This window comes from Sminthopsis crassicaudata, chromosome 6 (genome assembly GCF_048593235.1).
Source record: "Sminthopsis crassicaudata isolate SCR6 chromosome 6, ASM4859323v1, whole genome shotgun sequence".
NCBI lineage: Eukaryota > Metazoa > Chordata > Mammalia > Dasyuromorphia > Dasyuridae > Sminthopsis > Sminthopsis crassicaudata.
The window spans coordinates 220,008,113-220,013,495 of NC_133622.1; positions in this window are offsets into that span (position 1 = coordinate 220,008,113).

The following is a 5,383-nucleotide window of genomic DNA, read 5'->3' on the forward strand; positions in this document are numbered from 1 at the left end:
TCTTTGACACCTCTAATAAGCAATTAACATCAATTAGCTTTTATAATAAGATATTTATTAAATCTTATTATAAAGGAGCAGGAGCAGAAGTAGAGATACCTCTCTCTGCTCCTCTGCTAAAGTCTCAATGGACAAATCGTTGCTTTGCTTGCAGAACATGGTGTCTGTGCTACTAAGATGATTCACTTCTGGGCTAGGTCACACAGATTGTTCCTCTAGGCTGAGATGGCTCCTCCCCTATCTTAGAAGTGCCATCAGCCTTCATTACCCAAGTGATCTATCCCAAATCCCTGTGTTGGCTCTCCCAACCTTTTGAAGTTTACATGGTTATTCCATCACTTAAGATAAAGAATGAATCAGCACAGCAAGGACAAGAGAAATTATAGGGCCATGCATTAGGTTATATGATAGCTCAGAGAAAGAAATATGGAAGCTGAATGACTGTTTCTCACTTCATTCAGAGACTTTCTTGTTCTTCACTCAAAAGCAGGCAGGGAAAGAGAGAGAGAAATGTCATGTCTTCTATTGGAGCCTTTTGTGTGCACACAATTCCAGCTCAGGAACCAATTAAGTGGTAAGTGGTCAGGAAAAATTCACAGTATATTATGCATGCTCTGAAATGGAAACAGGATCCCCTCTCATATATCATCATGGATTTTCAAAAGAAGCTTCCAAAAGCATCCACATGGATTGGTCACATGGATGCTAAAAGAATTGGACCAATAAGACAGATCAGTTCCACATTATGCAATGAGTAACAGAAAATCATGGGAGGGAGGGAAGTAATTGAAACTATAGCTTCTCTGCAAAATTGGAAGGCAACAAGGCTGGATGGGATAGAAAACAGTTTACTTAAATGCTTCACAGTGGTGCATATGAGTTGTTAAGACTGTTTATCATTTTCTTTTTACATCAAACCTAATCTTATCTTTCTTAACAAAATATATTATGCATTAACTAACAAAAGATGGGGATACAGGTGACTCGTCCCACTATCGGCTAATTTCATGCCCATGTACTTTAGGCAAAGCATTCACTGTTTGTATCATTTTAAAATGTGTAAAAAAATCTAATGAGATTATGCCATGTGGACTAAGAACCAAAAATAAGTAGAGCAAAAAGTCCCAGAATTACACAAGTAAATTCATTATCGACTATTTATTATGGCCAAACCTTCGACCCAGTCCCACACTCATGGCTTATTTCTGTATTATAAATATATGAAAAAGCCTGAGTAAACTGAGTAAGCTAAAATGTTTGATATCCACATGAAAAATTAATTTCAACTTAACTTAAACTCAATTAAATTAAACTCAACTTAAAACTTGTCATCATCATGATACTGTCAATTTTAGTTGATATGAGATAAAGCATCTTTTGGAGAGACAGGTTAAGCCTCTTAAGATTCTACCTGCCTTATTTCTATTGTCTTCTGAATACAAGCAAAAACAAATTCAAATTTAAGGAGGGAATCATACAAAAACATCTTATTAATCTTTGGGTGTGAGAGCAAACTGAACCAAGGGAAGAAGGAACTCTTTACAATTTTGGTCTTTACCAGACAAAGATGAAAGCTCTTAAGAAGACAATTGTAGTCATATAGATCTGGAGATTTACTGGTATCCTGAAAAGAAAATTCGCTGGGAAGAACATGTTCAAAGCAATTGATGACTGTGCAAGACTGGAATTATCGCACACTTTCAGAAACATAAAATGGATTAAACAGATTTGGACAGTATCCTAACAAAAAGCTTCATGTTATTAATGAAAAACAGGCTCCATCATTTAATGCAACTATGGAAAGATGAATCTTTTTCTTGATTAAAAGTTTAAAGTATTGATAAAAGTTTTCAGATAAGATACTAGGGTAATGACTTATGAAAATACTTTTGGAAGAAAGAGACATCACTGCATCAAAGATATTGAGTACAGAATCCAAGTCCTGAAAGGATTCCCTGAAAATACCCCAATTTCAGGATGACGTTGTGCTAATTGTATCAACTCTCAGAATATTGCAGAACCTCCTAAATGAGATCCATAGCTACTCAAAAAAGCATAGCCTGGCTATACACACAGGTTGAATCAAGTGGATGTAAAATGTTTATTTTCTAGACGAGGAGTCTCCAAATTGGAAATTTCAGAATAAAGAGAGGAGGTAGACTGAAGAAGTATTGAAGGATAAAAGTAAATGTGGTTAGAAATCAAACAATCAATCAGTATTTGATAGATACTTTAACAAATATTTATCAAATATCGACTACTTGTCAGGCACTGTGCTAATACTGGCAATAAAAAAGAGCAAAAGACAGCCCCCAATCTCAAGAAGCTTATATCCTAAAAGGGAAGACTATATCCAGGATAAATAATAGACAATAACAAAAGGAAGGCACTAGAATTAAGAGGAGTAGAGAAGGTTTCTTGTAGAAGATGGGGTTTTAATTAAGACTTAAACTAAGTCAGGAAACTAGTACTGAGAGCAAAGGAAAGAGAACAACTAGAGAGGAAGGGGAGGGGTGTCCAAAGCTGAGGTGCCATTGAAGATGGAATTATCAGACCAGTATCACTGGACTGAGGAGTATCTATTGGGCATAAGGTAGAAGAAAACTGGAAAGGTAGGAGGGGGGTAGGTTATGAGAGTCTTGGAATACCAAAGAAAGCATTTCGTATTTGATCCTGGAGACAAAGGGGAATCACTGAAGGGTGTGTGTGTGTGTGTGTGTGTGTGTGTGTGTGTGTGTGTGTTGGGGGAAGTGACATTATCAGACTTGTACTTTAGGAAAATAACTTTAGTGGTTGAATGGATTGGAGTGGAGAGAGACTTAAGGCAGGCAGACCCATCATCAGCGATTACAATAGATCAGGTGTGAAATGATAAGGGGGTCTGCACTAGGACTGGGACAATATCCAAGGGGAAAAGGGGGCATTTTCAAGAGATGTTGAAAAGGTAAAAAAGACAGGCTTTAACAACAGCTTGGATGTGGAGAGTGTGGGGAGAGACATTGAAAAAATATAGGATGACTTTTAGGTTGTGAGCCTAAGAGGATGGTCGTGCCCCCTATAATAAAAGGAAGATAGGAAGAGGGGAGAGTTTAGGGGGAAAGATAAGGATGATTATTTTGGACATATTGAGTTTAAAATATCTAAATCTTAACTATTACTCAGAGAATGAAATGGTACCCATTTTCCCATTCTCTGATTGGCTGATTACACTTCCTAAAAAGGATATACTCAACTTTTGTTCTCCAAATCACCACGTGGCTACATAAAGAATGCTTTAAAGGGTGGTCTCTAACCATGGGGAAATAAATATCCAGTAAGATCCCTTCCTCCCTCCTTTTCACATTAGGGGGCACAGACTTAACCATTGAGGATAAGCTTGCATGGATGATTTACAATACAATTTGAGGATCTTATTACATTTTCCCTCAAATCCACCTTTCTTTTGAACTTCCCCTTTACTATTCTGGATACCACTATATTTGACAGCCAATTTTTCAATCTTGGTTTGCAAAGCACTTGATAAATATTTTCTCATTTTATCGTCATAACACTCAAAAAATTAGGTATTAATTTTACTCCCATTTGAAAAGATCTCACTCCTGGTCCAACACTCTACTCATTTGTCCCCCAATTTGATGCCTCAATAAAGAAATTGTTATTGTTGTTGTTATTTTGTGGAATAATTTGTTCTTCCCTGTAATACATAATGGTCACGATTTTGTCTCAAGAAACAATATGTATTTCAACTACAACTTCTTCTTGAAGATAGACTCAGTTATTGTGATATCTCTTTCTTACCTTTGATGATACTAATTTTTCTTTATGAGAAAAACAAGTAAAACAAGTCAAAACAACAGCAGCAACAAAACCAAGAAGGAAAAAGGGCCTTATTTTCTTGTCTGTAATAGTGAATTATAACTTCTATCTTAAAATCTGATCGGGATTCTAAATTCCTAATCAACTCTTAAGGATCAAAGATCACAAACAGAAGAGACTTTATAGGCTCTCTGGTCTATCACCATTATTTTTCAGATGAGCAAACTGAGATCCATGTTGATTAACATGACTAAGATTATTTTTGAGGAGACAAAAATGCTTTCATCTATGAATGATATAATGGTTCCTTAAGAAAATACAAAAGAGAAAACAAAATGATAAATTGAAGTAATAATATCAACAAAGCATCAGAGTCAAAAACACAAAATTGATGTTTCTATAATTATTGACAAGAAATAATAAAATTATTTTGAAAAGGGAATATATTTTACTTTTGTAGCTGAGAGACAATTATGGTCAATTTATTAGTTAAAATAGAAATAATCAATAAATTGGGTCATGGCCTGGCTCAATGAACCAAAGACCCTGAGTGAGGGCTGAGTCTTTTAAACCTAGGTGTGTCTCCCTTCTGGTTGGTCTGACAGTACCTTGTTGGACCTTCCAAGTAAAGGTGGTACTCTCCTGATTGGTAAACATTTTAAAGAAGAAATGGATTAAAACTTATCTCAATTCCTCTCCATTACCTCCTCCTTAGGAGATGAGAATACTCCTTAGGTGATAGGATTAGTCTACAGACATGAGTTTAGAACATTGATTAATAATAAGTCAGAATTAAAATTCAGACCTTCTCTCCTTTACATAGAATGGAGGAAGGTTTACCATTCTCAACACACTTTATTGATAGCTTTGCTCTTTAAACATAGACCTGGCCTTCTAGCAACATTAAGAACAAAATTGAAGAACACTGTAATAACTGGTTGGAGGCTGCTAAAGGTCAGACTTTGTGCAGGAGTATATTTTTGTTTTTCTTCCTCTCAGATTTGTTTTATTCTAGGGGGTTATGCATTTTTGATTCTAAAAATGCCTCAATTCCATAGGGATATTTTTATCTGCCTTCATTCATGTTTGACTAGTGTACAGTTGCAAAACCTATTTTTCTTACTATGATCTGTTTATCTTGTTACAAAGGTCTTCATACTTCTGAATGATTGAGCTATATGATCTCGGGTAGACACAGTTTTTTAGTAAATGCTTTTGAGTTATCCAGTCTTTTATGAGCTTTGTATTGCATAAAAATGGTGGCCTCCAGCATACATATGTTATTTGCACAGAAGCTCTGAAAATTTAATTTCTAGTGAAATAATTACCATGAGAATGAGGTCTAGATATAGTCCTTATAGATCCTTTTAGAGATGCACAGCACTTTCCTGATCAAATGCTGACATACACAATCCTTAATTATCCACTTCATTTGAGAATAGATTAGTAGTAATCAAAGAAAAAAAAGTTACTGTTTTGATATTTATAAAGATCATCTATGTAACGCAAATTAGAATTATATAGGAGTGGGCATTTCATCTTATTTCCTCATTTTACAGATTAAAAT